Here is a 20,776-nt window from a genome sequence, read left to right as displayed (position 1 = left end):
ACTCAAACTCAAGACCCCTGAGATCACGACCTGAGCTGAGGTATGAAATCCAAGGCTCAACAGACTGAGTCATCCAGGTGCCCCATTGTCTCCTACTTTCTTCATCTAGGGCCAAAGAGCCTGTGGAGAGGCCCACAAACTGTGTTTCTCGCACAAAACAAAAACACAGATTTCCTGAAAATAGTTATTGAACGGCATGTGACCTTAAATGTTATTAATACAACAGCTTTGGTTTTGTTTAAGGAAAGAGGAACTTGTGCAAATAATTACAAAGGGAGCTTGTGAGACCTGGAAGAGTCTAGGAACAGGATAGAAATGAATCCCCAAGGACACAGAATTCCTTTCATATCAGGGTCTATATTGAACTAAATTAAGTTGTGGGGTTCTTTTGTTAAGGGTTAAAAAAGAATTGGCAGAGTGATTTTTCCAGAAGCATTTTTGTTTCTGTGAAAGAGAGAGAGAAAGAAAGATTTGAAAGAGTATATCCTTGATTCTATTACCAGACCAAAAACTAAAATGGAGTCCAAGGGCTAAGGTTGGCCAGGAGGTACTGAGGCACAGGTTAGAATGGACCGACTGTGATTAAGTACAGAGAAAGATACTGAGGAGAGGTATTCTTGGTCAGTATTTGTGGAACTTCAATGTAAAAACACATTCCCAATGTCCATTTTCACTCATATGATTTTTCTTATTGCCCAACATCTAGTTTTCCATAGTTTCTGTGATACCTCAGCTTTTAAGAGAAATGGAATTTGCCTATTAAAATGGCAAATGGAGCATTTAAGATTAATCTTTTTGTAATCTTACTTTTTAACCTTAGATTTGTTTTCCAAATATGACCATGATTTAAATGTTATTAACCAGGTCATTACTAGCCCTGTCATCTTGAAAAGTTTTCTAACCTCTCTGAATCTCTCAATTGTAAAATGAAGATAATTATGCAACATGCTTTGGGAGGATTAAATAGCATGTGACATGTGATTTTCTGGGAGTCAGCAATAATACAAATTTATTACCATTAAATGTACAGTTCTGTCTAGTTTCTTAATTTTATACTTCTTTAATTCTTCAACTTGCTAGGAAAACCCAAAGTGTAAGATTGGTTTTAGTGATATTTTGGGCATTTCATAATGACACAGCCCATTTTCCTAGTTGTCTTGGGAAATTTCGCATTGTAGCTATCCTCTACTGTGGGGCCAGTTTGTTTTATCCCAGTGCTGGAGAAGAGAAGGGTGAGGTCAATAAAGTCTCCTTAGCACCCTGAAGCAATTCACCATAATGAGCAATTAATTTTCACTCTTGATGTTTTCGTAATAAGTCTCCACTGGACATAAAAAGAGCATAAACTATAAATTTGAAATGTTAGCTAATAAAAAGTCTAAGTAAATATACATCTACAGACAAAATAGATTATCTTCTCTTATAAATCTGTATTTATAATGTTTATTTTAATAGAGATTGAAGTAGCCTCAATTATTGATATTATTTAAGTAGTTTTTACTGTTGTGAGAGATTATTATCTTTAAGATTCTTCAGTACAATTATTTCAACCACAATTTAGCTGACTAGATTTTACACATGGTCTAATAAAGGCAAAATTAATCATAACATGTTCCCTTCTCAGTTCTGTATCTCCTTTGTTCATACAACCATGTATTTTTAAAGTTCTGTTTTATTACTACCATGTCTATTTAACTCCGTTGGTTAGCTCATGCTGCTAATGAAGCCAAGGGCCTGGGTGATATCCGTTTTCAGGCCAATTAGTTTTACTCTGTCCACAGACTGTAACCCTAACCTAAGGCAAATTGTACAAAAATTGAACGCCCTCTATTATAAAGCAGCCAGCACAGGGAAATGTGTGATTCCTTTGTTCCATCTGGAAAAACAATTTAGCATCTATGTCTGTACAAGTCAAATCACTGTAGTCTTACATAAACACAGCGCATTATTATTTTTTTTAAATTACCTTTTCATGCACAAGTTTTTACTTTTTTTTTCTCAGATTCTTTTGAAACAAATTCATTGATTTTCAAAACATTTTATTTTGATTAACCTTTGCACATAAACTCCAAATCACAAACAAGTAAATGGCCATTCTTAGTATGGGTATTCTATCTGGATTTAGAGCCATCATCTTACAAAAATAGTTTCAACTTTCATTTCTTTCTTCATGAGTCCACAAATAAAAATGTTATTTTACATGTTAGGCCAGTTTCTGTTTTAGCATTAAGTCGGAATGATGACTTCTCTTCATAGTAGTGGTGCGAGTTAGGCTTATGATTCCTATGGAGGTGTTGGCTTTTAGGACTACACATATACTTCTTACCATTAGTAAGTCCTAAAAGTGTGGCTGAACATTTCAAAACACTTTATAAATCATTACAATTAACAACTTTTAAACTGCCCATCCAAAGCAACTGGCTTGACGTGCCATCTGTTATTTTTCCTTTAAAACCCTCTAGTCTGTTTATCTAAGGCAGCCATTTAACATTTAAAATGATGTTTCTTTTTAAGGTATGTGATGGGCTGATGAAGACAAGCTTTTGTTTTAATTATCAACAATTTCTGTGATGCGATATAATTTTTGCAGTGCTCAGGGCCCTTTACAAATCAAAAGGAATCCAACTAAAACAGTAATTAATGTCAAATGACTAGTCACAAAAGGCCCTATTTAATTAAAAAGTTCTAATCTTTGATTAAACCTCATCACACATTCTCCTGATTGCAAACTGTTGTCTCAAAAAGGGATGTAATTGGGTACATAGTATATTGTCTATCTAAAATGACACCTGCAAATTATATCAAATCACTATGGTTTGCTTAAAAGTTGAAAATCACTTGTAAGTTATATTTTTATATTGTTTTTCTCTTTCTGCTAATAAGGATATTTTGGACGAACTGTATATTCTGAAGTTGAAATAAAAGAGAGTAGGCTCATTTTTATAAAATCAAGCTCTGAGAAAAATGCCAATTTGGGTCAAATCATTATGACATATCATGTGCTTATATTCAGAAATATTTCAAAATATAATATTTTTTAAAATTCCCACATTATTTCTTATACTTATTAGGTTTGAAGGCATATTGTCTTTTATTGTACATTGAAATCACTGATTATAAATTCAGTTTTCTTTTATATATTGCTTTCCATTGCACTTATTTTATTTTGGTGATCATAGTGTTAGACTTAGTTATAGTTCTCCTAAATTTGGATACAGATAATGGTTATTCTAACTGGGTCATTAAAAAATAGGTATAATCCTAACTGGACACAAAGACAAAGACTTGTTGGCTTATTCGGGGAAGTTCTTATTGCCATGTTTTTCCTCCATTGTAACCATTAGTACCTAAACCATATGCAATCCAATAACACAATGCTCATTCAAGATTTGATATCACTGATTGACAAACTAATCTTCAATACACTGTTTTATTATTATAGTTCAACCCATATATTGTTTTTATCCATATCCAACCAACTTTATGCTCATTTAATGTACCACTCCAACCTAACCTGTGTCATTCCAATCATTTCTATTCTTCTCAATGCTTGAATAAGGGAAAGATTTAAGAAAAGCTGAGATCAATGTCATTCCCTCTGTGTCTACTGTTTAGTAGACAGTATTACTGTGTCTACTAAATGCCTTATGTGTGGCATTTAATGTACATCATTTCATTTAACCTACCTATCAAATCATTCACCATACTGTAAATGAAAAAACTCATTTTATATATTTATCACATGGAATATATATATAAAAGTAGAATATGTGCATATTTTTTCATTATATAAATTAAAACCATAGAAATGTAACAAACTTTAACAGCAAGCTGTTGTGTTTATGACAATTCGTGTCTCATAATTTTTTTTTTTCGGCTCTAAGATCAAGCTAGTAACTAAAGAAATAGAAATGCTTTCTTGAGTCTTTATCTTAAGGTAGAATTAAGTCCTTGATTAATTATCATAACACATCTTATACTATAACATCAAATCATTTATATGTATGACTCATATGAGTAAAGTAGTTTGCTAAAATTTGTGGATCTGACACGTCAGTAAAGAATGAAATTAATTTCATAAAGATAATTGAAACAATAAAGCAAGTTAAAAGACATATTGTAAAATGATTCCAAAATTAATCCTGTCATATACTTAACATATGATGTCAAAATTGATAACTATCTACCTAAAATGAAAATATAAATAAAAATTCTTACTGAATTTTGATGAGTCTCTTCTTTGAAAATTTAACAGACTGCTATAATTTTTTTTACACACAAAATGGTAATAAATTCTCTAATTCTGGAGACAATTTCTGTGATCAGATGTATAAAAGAAAAATTCTACCACACTAGTTAAATAGGAAATGAAAACTTCATAAAGATTATTACAATAGGGGAGAAACATTGAACTCAACCTCACTGAAACAAAAGACAGGAGAGTTTGTAAATACCAATGTGATTTAGTGCAAAATTACTAGAGGACATTCATGGGGTAGTTTGGTCAATGTGATTTATCTGTATTTGTTAATTGTCACTTATGGAAGTTAGGCTCTACACTAGCACAGAAATTGGGAGATGGGGGTCCTTATCCTTCTAGATGGTTTCATTTCAAAGAGATGACTCTCAAAATTTTGAGAAAGATATTCTTTGGTCATAGAAAATAAACATCTCATAGGAGCAGATAAAAAATTACAACTTCAAGTTTTCTAAAGTTTTAAAAAGCTCTAAGAAAAAAGAGGTCAGAGGCCTGGAGTCAGTAAGAAGCCTGTTGAAGTCTAGTCAAGCTGAGGGGAATGTAAGGCCATCTTGGTCAGATGATCTGTTTCGCCTTTACTTAAAATGAACTTTCTGTGAAGAAGTGGGGGGGAATGACACTAATAATAGTTTGTCATTTTTTCTACTGTTCACTTCAAATTCCAATGAGTCTGTCTCAATTATTAAGCCATCTTGAATACCAGAATTTAAAAAAAATATTAGGCTTCTTCCAGTTGTGATTCTTAGGACACCAGAACTGAACTAGACCATGTGTTATAATCACTTGATACAAACTCACTGAATCTCCACCTTGAAGTAGATATTTCTGTTGTCTGCAATTAACAGTTGAGGAAATAGGAACATAGAAACGTTTAAGTAACTTGCCGAAAGACACACATCTAGCATTTGCCTGAGCCTATGTACAAACCAGGGTAGTGCACAAAAAACAAACACATTTCTCGGCTTAATAGTAAAAGCATCATTCCAATGACAAAATTAACATCAACTATGAAAGGAATTGGGGTTTTGTTTTTGTTTTTGTCTTGGAAAACAGAAAGCAGAAAAAAGATCTAAATAGCACTCTGCATGTATACATTTTTCCTTTGTATTGACTGGGCATATCATATACCTTTTCCTTAAAAGATTATAACAGATCATGATAAAGATGATGATGATGATGATGATGATGACAAAAACTGAACTTATTATGGGTTCTGAGCTAGGAGATTTACATTCAATAGCTTATGTAACATTGGAATATCATGAGCTACTTTTTCTTCCCAATGGTGTTGATTTGATTTATTTCATTAGATCAATGTCATTTATTCTAAATCATAGCAATAGTAATAATAAAAAACATTTATTTGGTACTTATTACTTCTCAAGACTTGGATCAAGGCTTTTACATCTATTAGCTCATTAACTGCATAAATAACACACAGGCACAGACAGAATTTTTTAACTGGTATAGAGTAACACAGCAAGTCGATGCTGGAACCAGGATTTGAACTGAGGAAATCTGACTTTGTAACCTTCACTCTGAAATGCAAAGCTCAGCTGTCTTGTCAGATAGTCCTGGTTTTACATTATTAATGCAGAGTAAGATAAAATAGATTCAAAAGACCATGGATCCTTTGGTGATATGAACTTAGTCGTACTTACTGAATAGGGTTTTAACTCTGCATTTAATAGCCCTGTAACCCTGAGAAAGTCATTTGATCTCTCTGATCCTCAGGTTCCTCTTTAAGAAATGAGAAAGATGACTTATGGCATTATCTATTTCAGAAGGGTATTGCATAATTAGAATAAAAGAACTATAAAAGTGTTTTATAAACTGCCAGGTAGAATAGAAGTTCTAGTTAGCATTGCTTTTGTCATTTTCTTGGCCTCTAAATAAAAATAAAAATAAAAATAAAAACTAGGCCACTAGACCCAGACAATTGCAACTTAACCCCAGTTTCTTTCTTTTTTAAAAAAGTTTATTTTTTAGTAATCTCTACACTCGACGTGGGGCTCGAACTCACCACCCCAAGATCAAGAGTTGCATACTCTTCCTACTGAGCCAGCCAGGTGCCCCAACCCCAAATTTCTATTGGGGAAAAATAGTTCATTTTGGCTTTAAGAAGTAAGTAATTGTATTTAAACATATATTTAGGTCAAATTTAACAAACTATTTTTGAATGCTTTTAAAGTTTTCCTATTTCATGTCTTTAAACTCAATACATATATGTATTTAGTTCAATAAATGTATTGGTGTATAAGCAAAACACTTGATTTAGGCTATGTTTTTCTGCTTTATCAAGGTATTGTGTCTTACATAGACAAACATTTGACTAAACAAAAACAAGCTTCCTAAAAATGAAGTGTATGCTTGATTTTTAGAAATGCATGCCATTTATATGTAAAAATATAATTTGCTAATAATCAAATTATAATTTTTCATTTGTCGGTTTGGCAACGAAGAAAAATATTTTGTAATATCTACCAATGGGAAAATATGCAGAAATAGACAGTCAATACCCAGTGAGGTTATAATTTGGCCCTGCTTTATTTCTCTTAATTTTTATTTTGACAGTCAAAGGTAAAGAGTCATTGCAAGAATAGCACAAAGAACCACCATGTACTTTTACCCAGTAAGCCCAGGTTTCTTGGTAAAGTTCTCTGTAGTCAAAGATCCAATCCAGAATTACCAATGCACCCCATGTGTTGCTGTCATTCAACTGGGAACAGTCTGTCAGTTTCTTTGATTTTTCCAAATTCAGCATGTTTGTGTATTATATGTCAGTCATTTTTTAGAATGCCCTTATGTAAGTTTCTTGCTGCTGTTGCAAATTACCACAGGCTTAGTGGCTTAAAGCAATATAAATTTTACAGTTCTGGAGGTCAGAACAAATGAGTCTCACTAGGTAAAACCAAAGTGCCAACCTGACTGTGGCTTCCTAGAGTCCCAAGGAGAGAGTCTGTTTCCTTTCTTTTTTGAGCTAGAAGCTACTCTCATTCTTTGGCTTGTGTTCCATTCCTCCATCTTTGAAATCAGCAACCTTGCACTAAGCCTTCTCATACTGCCACCTTTCTGGTACTCTCTCTTCTGACTCCTTTCTTTCACTTATAAAGGACAAATGATTATATTGGTATCACTGAAATAATCCGGGGTCATCTCTCCATGTGAGTTGATTAACAGGCTTAATTCCATTTGTTAATTTAATTTTCCTTTGCCATGTAACCATGCCTATCAACAGATTCTGGGATTAGGATGTGGTCATCTTTAGGGAGGCCATTATTCTGATGACTACAGCCTCTCATTTGGGGTTTCCCTGATGTTTCTTTAATTATTTTCAACAGGAATACTCTGACACGGTTTCTTTTTATTGCATACCAATGAGTAGCACCCAATGTCTATTTGTCCCTTTATGGTGGCAATTTTAACATTTGATGATTATAAATCAGCCAGGTTTTTCCACTGTAGTGTAACTTCTTCCCATTTTGCATTTAATACTTATTTTTGTGGTGAGATTCTTGAAATTATGTAAATATTCCATCCTCTTCACTTTCATTCACTCCTTTTAGGATCCATTTCTGGGTCTTGAATGAATGATCATTCAGACAATTGCCAAATGATGATCTTCAACACCATCACTTCCTCCACACTTATTATTTGGTTTTCTAAGTAGCACTTTTGCTCCTCCTTGTTTATATATTTGTATCAGTGAGCACTTGTAGTTTCCTATATCGTCCAATTGGTTATAATCTACCAGTGTCATTTTGATACTCTAATGTGTCAATTTGGCCAGTGGAAAACTTTTTTAGGTTGTCTTTTTTTTTTTTTATACTATCCCTATTATTTCTTGAACATCTTTTAACTTTTTTACAAAACAAGATTTTTCAGGCTCATTTTACTCATTTCTCTACCTTAGCCCTAGACGCAACGATTTCTTCAAGGATACCTGCTTCCTTAATTGGAGAGTGATATATGAAAAGCAAGTGGGCACGAGATGAGCTCATTGCTACTGGTTTGTCACGTGTCCTGGGCTCTTTCAGTGGAAACAGCCAGAAAATACATGTATGTGCATGTATACACACACATTCCCATGTATTTCTTTATCTATGCATGTATGTTGATAACCAGGTATATATACCAGTACTTCCAATTCCACTGCTAAACTACAGAGTTCACACTGCCTCTACCAACTTCCAAGTTTGTGCCTCCCTTGGTGGAGTGAAAAATACTGCTCTCATCACCTCCACCCTCTTGATTGTAGCCAATTTCCCATCGCTGCCAGGCTGTGGCACCCCCACACAGGGGCCCCCTACACTGACTTACACCTCCCCTACCCTGGGGGCTGCTTCTCTCATTTGAGTTTGCCAGATGGACTTTTGCCAGTAGAAGGAAGGAGAAAAAGGAGAGCAGAACATAGATGGAGAAAAGCTGTAAGCGCTGTTAAAAGGGAAGGGTAAAAGAAAGAGGAACAAGAATAGTTAGGTCTATTTTTGTGAGAGCAATTTGTGAATATCTATTGATTTTTGCAAGTTTTTACCTGGAAATAATTTCAGACTTGCCAAAAAGTTGCAACTATAACAGTAGTGCAAAGAACACCTATAAATCCTTTACTAGGCTTACCTTTTATAAACACTTTACCACTTTGCTTTCTCTTTCTCTCATCTTCTCTCTGTTCTCTATATGGCATGTATCTGTATAAATATGCATCTATGTAAGCACATATGCATACACATACGGATCTGTGTATACACACGCTTTTTTCCAGAATCATTTGAAAGTAAGTTTCTTATGCCATGGTCATTTACTACTAAATAGTGTTGTGTATATTTCCTTAAGATAAGAGTATTGTCTTGAATAACCCCAGTACAGTTACTGGCATTAAAAAGTAACATTGATACTTTTTTTGTCTAATCACCTATATGTATTTCAATTTAGTCATTTTATCCAATAATGTCCTTTATAGCATTTTAAAAATTAGGTACAGAATTCTGTCCAGGATCAGGTATTACAATAAATTGTCATGCCTCGTCAGTCTCCTTTAATCTGAAATATTTTATTTCCAAAGCCTTCCTTTGTGACACTGACATTTATGAAGAATACAGTTCCTTTAACATTTTAGTAGAATACATCGATTTGTTATTAAAATATATATTTCTTTTGACATAGCTAATTACTTTCTCGTAAGTTAATTTCATGTGAAAGAGGTTTCCACACATATATAAAAATATGCTAATAATTGTGTCAATTTCAGTATTTTGTAAAAACATCAGAAGTAATCTATATACCTATTGAGAGGAAATTAGTTACCTACATGATTATGTGTCTACACAATAAAATTCTACATATTTATTCAAAAGCATAATGTTCTGGTATAGAAAGATGTGCTTGATTTATCCTTACTGAGAAAAAAATAAATTATATAAAGGTGTGATTAGTACTTTTATCACATACATACTCTATTTAAGTGGCATGGAGTGTATTGTTACTTTTATAAATACTATAACTGACCCACATTTGAAAACATTATATTAATATTACTTTATACTAAATACTATTTCATATAAAACACAAATTTAGAATAATATCCAAATTATATTTCAATATGAATCTAAATAATTAAACCCTCTCCTATTCGAATATTTTAGTATTTTATAATATTTTATAAATGCTTTGTTGAATATCAGATTTCTGACGTTAGGTATCTATTAGAATTTCAGTAACATCTAAAACTATTATTATAATTTCTAGTATTTTATTCAGGATAGGACTTCCAATAGCAAATTCTCTTTATATATTCAGAAAAACAATATCCAATAGTGTTTTGGAATATGTAAAAGTATTATTAATTAACTTAGCGGATAATATTTTATAATCTACCTAGTATAAAGTCAAATTACACATTGAAGCTAAATGTATATGCATCAAATAATCTATCTAAATAAAGTGTATAAGTTATCTATTGAATAAACTTAAAGACATTTAACAGAATAAGCCCCATGTAGAAATGCCTTCCATAAAATCAACAAGCATGTCAATTTCCCCCCTTCCCAGGTCATGCAATAGGCAGCAGAATATTGCTGCTAATTGGTATATGTTTTTCTTCTGGACGTGAAAATTCTAACCTTTTACTTGACAGATGTTTGGGTAAAATGCCATGTAACATTTTGAGAGCTTATCTGTGCTCTTTACAGTTATGTTTATACTGCCACACATTCAGAAGCAAACAAATGAAATGGTAAACAAAAGTGAAAATATGACCTAGTTAGCTATTTTCAGATAAACATGTAAATCAACAGCAAGTTAATTTCAAATATGTAAAATATTTAGTAGAGTAATCAAATAAGATATCAACCTTTTTGGAACATTTGAGAACAAATGACATATATGATGGTCAGGTGATGAGTAATTATAAATACAAAACTCACAATTCGTAAAATTTTCATTATACCCATTTTTGTCATATTTTAGCTGCAAAACGGACTAGTACCATAATAACAGTGAACTGGTTTTTAGAGTTAGCAAAATCTTTTCCAAATTTCCTCTGGTCCCTATAAATTTGGGAGAGAGGAACATCAAATATTTTATTAGTATTTTTGAGATGATAAAATACAGTCTCTGGGAGGTTGACCAACTTGTCTACTGGATGAGATGAACCCAAATCTTCCGATAACATTTTCAGCATCATGAATGACATATGTTACCCTGAACAAACCACCCATGCCCCATACCAAGACTGTCAGAAAATTTTAGGTGTAATTAAGACTGCCAATGATCCTATGCTCTGTATTTTGTAATATTTTATAAATGCTTCGTTGACTAAATTTATTTATTAATACTTTTGTTGAAAATATTAAGTCCACATAAACCAATTAGCTTTGTTCTTCTGTCATACATATTTTTTTTAACATTTATTTATTTTTGAGAGACAGAGAGAGACAGAGCATGAGCAGGGGAGCGGCAGAGAGAGAGAGGGAGACACAGAATCCAAAGCAGGTTCCAGGCTCCCAGCTGTCAGCACAGAACCCCACGCGGGGCTCGAACTCACAAACCGTGAGATCATGACCTATGCCGAAGTCGGACGCTTAACTGACTGAGCCAGCCAGGCTCCCCATTGTGTCATAAGTATCTTAAACTCATCAGGATGAATGATAAATGTATTCAACTAGGCAGAAATGAAGGCAAATGTAAGTTTCAATAAACTAATCCACACTTTTATAAGAAAAATAGCACTTTACTAAAATGGCATTAATCTCATTGAATCACTAAAGAAACCTATCAGATATTGGACCTCACATATACAACAACACTGAAACATAGCAATTTAGTATGCCTTCTCTAAAGAGTTAAGTCACATAAATAAAAATGGGAAGTACTAATAAATCTTTTCCTTTTGAAATGTTATGTTAAGGTGTACCAAGTCAAATGGGTTCTTATTTCATTTACCTATAAATTAATTCCCCTCTTTAGCATTGTTTGGTTTCCCAGCAATGCACTAAAATAAAAAAGAATGTTAATCATGGACACACACCAAGGATGCTGTTATTCTACTTGGGGAATAAATTATTTATGATGAATGTAACAGTGAAAAACAAGAGAAAGTAGTTCTAAGCAATCAGTTGTTTCTTGTGGAACTTTGGCATTTTAGAAAACTGAGTGATCTCTGTGAAAAAAAGGACTTGCCTGGTGGGGAGAAGAACAAAAGCCAACACAGAAATTAATATTGCTTATATGAGAGATAGTGAAGTGATTGAAATTAATGTGTTAGTGAGGGCAAATGGTACCGTTAGTTTATTTATGTATTTTTAACATAAATTATTATGTATTCATAATAGAAAATTTATAAAATTGAAGGTAAGAAGTCACCCATCACCCTACCACCTAGAATTAAACGCAAAGGACATAGCCTTATAAATGCTTGGTGCTTATATCCCCACTTATTTTTAACGTACAAATGTGTATACATAGGTTGTAAGAAAATTCTAACAGTGTATACACTGCTTTTATTAAATGCTGTTTAATTTAAAATTTTTAATGTTCCATTTTATTAATGTTTCTTCTATTAACATTTGAATAGAATGTTAACAGATAGCTGTTGTATAATGTATTTATCCACTCCTTCTGTGGTAGCAAAAATGCTCCCTCCAAAGATATCCACATCCTAATCCCCGAAAATCTGCAAATACGGTATAGTACATGGAAAAATGGACTTCACAGATGTAAATAAGGTTGCAGACTTTTATTTAGAGAGATCATCTGAGTTATCCGAATGGACCAAATCTAATAACATGAGCTCTTAAAGCCAGGAAATTTTCTCCAGCTGGAGTCAAAATAGATGCAGCAGAAGGGGAAGTCAAAGAGATTCAAAGTTGGAAAAACATCTGGCTTTTCTAGTTTGAAGATGGAGAGGGCAAATGACAAGGCATGCAGACAGCCTTGTGGAGCTGAGAAAATCTCCTGACTGACAACCAGCGAGGAAATGAGGACCTCATTCCTACAGTTACACACAACCGAATTTGACCAACAATCCTGGACCATGGACAAAGAGCTTTCCTTGTCTTCCTTGTTCATTATAATTCCAGAATCTACAATGTATCTCTCCTTTGCCAAATCAAGAATGAATGAATTGGGGCACCTGGGTGGCTCAATCGATTCAGTGTCCAACTCTTGATTTTGGCTCAGGTCATGATCTCGAGGCTCGTGAGTTCAAGCCCTGCATCTGGCTCTGCGCTGACAGTGAAGAGCCTGTTTGGGATTCTCTCCCTCCTCTCTCCCCTGCCCCTCCCCTGTGCACGCTCTCCCTCTCTTTCTCTCTCAAAATAAATAAATAAACAAACGTTAAAACAAAAAGAATGAGTGAACTGTATTTCTGCTTTTGTAGATTGTTACTATCGCTTTAGTATTGTAAGTTTAGCTTGATTTGGTCTCCTGAGAGATGATTCCATTTTTCTTGATTTGTAGGAGCTAGAAGCTCTGTATTAAATTTGTAGTATTGTTAGGATGAGAAAGTTGGAAGAGGAATCTATTTTATAGGAGGAAAGAAATGCACCAAAATAAGTTACTAAAAATAAAAATAATTCAATAAAATCAAGAAAATTCTATATTGTTCAGCTATCCTATGGACAGAGAAACAAAATAAGGAGAAGAAACATGCAGAACTGTGGAAATTGCTTATATACACCAGCATTCCCGGTTCCAGGAAGGAGCATAGAATGAAGTCACGAGGGGAGAAATGTATATTATTTATAGAAATCTTATATCGAGCCCCAGTGCTAAAGAGCTTCAGGGGTATGGTAGCCCTGTGGTTTCTTTCACAGTTTAGCTACAATGGTTTGCCTGCGAGGCAAGCTGTATTGTTTATCTTCTCATCAGCTTGCTCCCTGAAAATGTCACTTGTCCTGGAGATGGTAGGAGCCCTACACTGCGTTGTCCTGTGCGTTTGGGGCATGAGGAAATGCAGCAGGCTGCTTCTGTCCATCCTGCTCTCTCTGCCCACAGGGCAGAGCCCAGATGAAGCAGCCTTGGAGAGGATAACTTGGAGTTAATAATTAATATATATATTATATATATTAACATATATATAATATATATAATATATATATTATATATATATATATATTTCATTATCCTTGAAGTTCAAAAATCAAGGAACAATTTATGTGGTTTTTGTTTGTTTGTTTTTGTTTTTGTTTTAAATTCACAAGTCTTGGTCTTTTTTTTTTTTTAACCCCGGGGCACCTTGCTCTCATATTTTCATGGTAATAGATTTTCTTCATTTCCTCCATTCCGTTTTATACTTTCTGTTATTTATTATTGTGTTCTGTTAATGGATGCCCTGCACCTGTCATTGTGTTTATTTTTCTCTGATTTTATTTCTCCCCTCATTGGCCCCTTCCTCTGAGTTATAGGAAATAGCTAAATTTTTTCATGTAATTTTCCACAGCTGACACTTTGTCTTCTTCTCCCTAGGATACATGATATTTACGTTTTTCCACGTTTCCTCTTTTTCCTAGAAAAGTGGCTCTAGGAAGTTGACAATCGAGAAGTTTCCTTCAATCTAGTCCAATCTCAACTGCATTTATAAAACACATTTATAAACATTTATATAATAAATGTTTATATTTATATTTTACATTATACAAATGTTTACATTATAAAACATTTATAAAATAAAAATTATTTGAATAATTATTCAAATGTCATTATTGCCCTTTCCAAAATGATGCAGGAATTTCTATATTTTCCTTTACTTTTCTAATGATATTTTCTTTTCTTTTCTTTTAACTTTACTCATTCATTTTGAGAGAAAGAGAGAGAGAGCCCTTGTGCACAAGTGGAAGAATGGCAGAGAGAGAGAGAGAAAGAGAGAGAGAGAGAGAGAGAGAGAGAGAGAGAGAGAGGGAGAATCCCAAGCAGGCTCTGCACAGTCAGCATGGAGCCAGACGCGGGTTATCGAACCCACTGACCCCACAAACGGTGAGATCATGACTTGAGCTGAAACCAAGAATTGATGCCTAACTCACTGAGCCACCCAGGTGCCCCTCCATGACGTTTTCAGTGGCAGTTTAGCAAGGTTTGAGGCAAGAGAGAAATTAGTGACATCTACATATCACCAATTCACTTTGAAGCTAGGATGAGATTTTAGACTATGATTAATTATCAATATTGCTTTCCTTTAATGTATGTACATATTTAAAACCAAATATTTTGATTTTCTTTCCTTAAATGGTTTTATTCTTAACATAAACTACTTGGAGAGATACCCTAAGCTACCCACAGTTCTTGAGATTTCTCTAATCAGGAGTCCACAGAGCACAAGGAATTCTATGGGTTGCTTCTTCACAAATATTCCCTTAAAAACTATGTAATGTTTTCAATCTATGTTTTTATATGTGAATATATTAGAAATAAGTTCCAAAGCATTCAGCAGATTCTTGGAAAGATCTATGGCTTAAGAGCCTAGCTACCACTTTTAGAATATTGTTAATTTATACTTGTTGAAATGGATAAGCCATAAAAAAAATTTTTTTTAAATCCTCACCATTTTTATGTCTCTCTCTGATTGCTCTTGCCTGCTCAGATCAGCAGGGCCCTTTACCTCTAATTGGGTGGAATTATATGTCCATTGTTCACCGTCAGAGTGAAAAAAGTTCTCTAATCTCAATAAACCTGTTGCCACTAACCCCAAAAAGTAAAATGAAAAGACTGCCCCCTGAGCAATCTTTTCCTTTCCTAATGGTCATGAGATTTACTTGTATCACAATAGTTATAATCAATTAAGCTTCCACTGCAAATGAAGCTTCTGATTAGTGTACAGGAAGCTTTTTCTTTTAAAAAATGAATTTTTTAATTATTAAAATATATCTCATACAGTGTAGTGCATCACACAAACTCATCTCACCTCTCTTAAAAATTTAGTATCGGGGTGCCTGGATAGCTCAGTCAGTTGAGTGTCCAATTTTGGCCCAATTTTGGTCTCGCGTTCCCAGGTTCAAGACCATATCAGGCTCTGTGCTGACAGCTCAGAGCCTGGAGCCTGCTTTGCATTCTGTGTCTCCCTCACTCTCTGCCCCTCCCCTGCTCGTGCTCTGTCTTGTTCGTTCTGTCTCCCAAAAAATAAAACATGAAAAAAAAATTATTATCAGCAGAGCAAAACTACTTTTTGATAATTTTCCAAAACAGAGTTACTTCAGTGTTTGTACATGAGTACAAAATCATGTATATACAATTCCTGCAAGTGTTCATGAACATATTTATACAAACTGAATTTATAGATCACCATCAAATTTATTGGAAAGGCGTTCTGTAGCATTCAGCAGATTCTTGAAAGGATCCTGCCACAAAAGATTTTAATTACCACTGTTTATTATTGATATACCTTCAAAATAGTGTTAATTTATATTTATATAAATGGCTGAGCAGTACAATAAACTTTAAACGCTTTCTTTCTGAGGCTCTTCTCTGACTCTCGTGCCCCAATCAAATCATTTAGAAGGAGAAAATAAATCATCCCGACTCATCTAATTATTATAGCCAATATATTTCAGATTTATTTGTGGTTTTCTAAGATGAGCTGGCCAACATTGAAATAAGCATGTAAATATCTAACTTCTTTTTGCTTTCATACTACAATAACTAGTTTTGTTGATAAAGATATCTCACTCACTACCAAAGTTGGACTTACGTTCTTCAATGTTTCAACTTAAAATATTATAAATCATTATATGTCTTTTAGTATTGGCAACGTGTAAATGACCATGTCCTTTTTTTCTGTATATTTTGTTCTCCTCTTTTCTGGAAACAGGTGACACTGAGTCAGAAACCTGTGGACTCTCTAAGAATCTGAGGTTAGAAATGAGGTTTCATAGGTAGCTACGTAAATCAATTGAGCCATGGTAATTTTAAGGATAATTCAATCCAGCGATTCCTTTTATTTAACATTTAACATGACTTTAAAACCATTTCTTGACTAACAACAGAAATAATTTTAGTGAGTATGTTATGCACCTGTTTATGTATGTTTTGGGGTAGGGGAGACTAAACAAAGGTGCTTTACCTAAAACAAAACTGTGCTACTTCTCGGGACGTGGGCGATAGCTGTTTAATAGCGCTTGGTTTTCAATTGAACTGCTCCAAATTTGTAAAAGATAAGAGGAAATAATATGCTTAGCTCACTGAAAAGAGGAATTTACATAAGTAGCACATAATTATCCAAGGAAGACCTTGTCGCTGAGACTTGGGAGGGTTAATGATTATGATGATAATTAAAATGCACAGGATTTGTAGAGCACTTATTTGCTTTCTGAAGAGCTCAGTGTACTTCCCATATATTCTTCTCATAGTTCTCTATGTGATAGCTATATAACAGGACATTTAAACATCTCAGAATAATAGACAGAAAGGTGTGACCTGTTATAACAATAAGTGATTATAAGCTTTTGGGTTTTGCCTCACCTGAAAGGCAAGACCTCCAGTGACAAAGCTTTTTGAAACATTTCAGGTCATCATAGCAGAACTGACTCTGAGGAAAGAGTGCCACCTACTGAATCAAACTGCCCAGGTTCCCACCAAGGGCTGGCCTTGCAGCTTTAGAATTGTCCTGACTTGCTTAACTGTAAGAAACAATGGGATGGCTGCACCATGCATGAAATACTTACTATCTTTGTTTCTCACCTTAGCCATTTTATTTTAACCATCCAGCATTCACATATATAAATTAACTATTTCATTCATAAACTTTTCATTTGTTTTAAAAAGTTGTATACAAAGATTGAATAAGCCTAACTCTCCTACGAAGGAAATTTTGAAAACAAATGCCTGAATGTCTTTATTGTCGAAGTGACCACAAGGGGGAGCTAGCATGTAACGTCTCATGGGGCAGGAGAGTTGAGGTTTCACAATTAATTGAACCATTCATTGTATTTCTGGTTAAGTCGTGAGAGGACATAAATATGACATTTGGAATTTATGAAGCTGAAGATAAGCTTTCTCGGAATCTCATTTTGCACAATGTAATCCAACTTCCCTCTCTTAATTATATGTTACTTAATACGTTAGATGTAACATATTTTTTCACGTGACAATTCTTGTTTCTGTGTGGTCTCTTTCAAGTACTCTACACACAAGTACACACACAATTTGTTTACACCATACCAAATAACCTAAAACTGTCAAATTTAAACGCAGAATTGTTAAATTAACTTTTAAATTTGTCTTAGTACTTAAAAAACAACATCCTGAAATATGTATCATGATTCAAAATTGATCATTGATGACTAATTTATGAATATATCCTTCGGACTAACATACTTAAAAATGTATGTAAAATACATGAACACCAGTTGGAAATTGAGTTCATTTCTTGTGTGAATTTCAAATTAATAAATCTTTTATGTTTTTGTAGGGTTAGTAACTTTATTTTTGATGTTCAATAATAGGAACACACTTCGTATGTGTGGAGGGAGGGCACATGTATACGTATATATTATTATATCATAACATAACATATAATAGAGAATAAGAGTAAAATATATTATTTCTTAACAAATATTTTTCTAATAGCAAGATTTCATAATTTGAATAAAAATTCAAAAAATAGCATTCAATTTAAAATACTGTTTCTTTATGAAGATATTTTATATTTTTTCTTATTTTGTTGTGTGGGAGAGGTTGAGGCCTCATAAACGTTTTAAATTACAAAACATTTCCCCTGAAGCTTAACAATTATAGTTAATTTGCATTTTCATTATTATTCACATTTATCATAACAGAGAAAGATATGTTTTAGTGATTATCTGATTAGCGGCATCAATGTGTCATTCCTTAAAAGAGAAAGCTTTGGCTAAAAGTCAGCAATTGGCCAACTGCTGTGTGTTAGAGGGAAGCCACAAACATCTCTAAAAGGCAATGGGAATTAGGAGAAGTAGCTGTTAATGAAATACTGTTATTCATTTTAGGGTTTAAATGTGATATTGAAACTTTTGAAACTTATTATATGTACAACAGTTTAATCATTAAAATTATTTTTGAAGATTTTCTATAAACAAATAAAAATGAGATAATGATAAAAGTGATGGAGAAGGAAATAGTAGACAGGATATTTTTCATTCATATAAACAGTGGTTGTGTTGAAAACATCAGCCTTAAAATTTCTTTTCAGAACTGTATTTTCTTGAACTCAAGAATACAGCAAACAGGACAAGTTTTTGAAAATGTTAAGTGCTGCCTTTATGGCTGCCTGCATAAATTCTCAGAACTATAGCTACAACTAGTAAGTAATGAAATACAAAGAGTCAGAGACAAATTTAAATAACTTAAATAACATGAGATTTACTTAAAAAGTATCCTTAAGATTATTTATTAATAATATTAAATTATTGATTTAATATAGAAGCATTAATCAGCCTTTATTCATCTATAAAATAGACCATAATGCCTCTGTTCGAAGCTATTCTAACATAACAATCCATTTATTTTAAAACTCACTAAGACTAGCATATCTTGTTAACTAAAAGATTTTATATTTATAGTGTAAGTCTTTTTCCAAGTACTTTTTCTCAATAAGTGTGCACACACATCATATGTTGATTAAATCAATGAAATCTTTGGATATTCAATATATGTTTGGTAAAGAAAGAATAATACAGTTTTGGTTTAAGGTTGAGACTACCATCTGTAATTATAAATTATGATTATCAACCAATCTCTTCTTGATAAATCTGAGATTGTAGGTACTGTTCGTTATGCATAATACTACATTCTTCTAGATTCTTCAACCCTAGTACATATGTTCATAGCCTACTATGGTATAAAATCCAACAGAATCTTTGAACTATTTAATCATATGTATATTGATTTTTAAAATGAGATTAATATAAGCATAGTTAAAAGTAAATACTTAATAACTGTATACCAAGCAAAAATATTGGGGATTAAAAATAAAACTTATGAGATGGCAAAAGCAAATAGTAGTGATTATAGTTTTAAAAATTGTGTCTGGTTAAGAGGAAGCAAAAGAATTGAAAACATCAGTTGATTCAATTTCCTTTAAAAATAAAGTAGGGATGAGACATAAGGATAAACATTAATTAGTTTGGGTACATGTCAGTATTTAATAATTGAACTCAATACTACAACTTAAATAAAATATAAGTAAGATATCTGATAAAGTTTCATTTTACTCCCTTTCACAGATGCCCTGTGGCATGGTAGTTCTCTTTCTATACACTAGGGGGAAGTGTGACATAGTTACTCTGGGAGGGTGGTAGGCAAACTGTCTGTGGGGATGTATTTCCTATCACTGGTTTCTCCTTAGACACTGTGTTTTCTTCCCTCATTTGTGTAACAGCATTTCTAATCAATTAAGGCTAATCAATAAGCCATATTACTCTTTCCGTGAAATGTTTTCATTCTCTTGTTTTTGCCTTATAGTGAACCTCAAGTAAAGATATTTTATGAATTTCCTTGAATTAGTATATGATGCAAAATAGCCATAGATTTGTCATATTAAAAAAAAAGTAATGATTAATAAGTGAGTGTGTAATTACTACTCTTTATTTAAGTTAACTGCTGCTTTTAAAGCATCAAAGCCTTAGCTGCCAAGATACATGTTTTGGGACAGAGGTACAAAGCCCAAAGAGATGTAAAGGTGAAATTCCACAAAGCACCATGGTTAGATACCCACTCAGCAAAACAACCCAGATTTCTACAAAGCTTTAGTTTCCCTAGCAAAAGCACATGCACAAGCTACCTATTTAGAAAATACAAAGACACTTTAGGATTTGAAGGTCTGGCTGTAAATAGCTCCTCTTCAAATTATTAAATTGTTAAAGATCATCTCTTTAAGGGAGTGATGAATTTTGGATTCAGATTAGATTATAAACTCAGACTATAGGTTATTTCATTGAATCCTCCAGGAAATAAATAGCTCCTTTACTTGAATCTTGAAGCAATTATCCCAACAACAATCACCAGAACTTTCTGTAATTGTCTGGATTTGATTTTCTTTGAATCCTGAATGATTCA

Source organism: Neofelis nebulosa, chromosome 1 (assembly GCF_028018385.1).
Source record: "Neofelis nebulosa isolate mNeoNeb1 chromosome 1, mNeoNeb1.pri, whole genome shotgun sequence".
In the NCBI taxonomy this organism is placed as follows: Eukaryota; Metazoa; Chordata; class Mammalia; order Carnivora; family Felidae; genus Neofelis; species Neofelis nebulosa.
Note: the sequence above shows the minus strand (reverse complement) of the source record.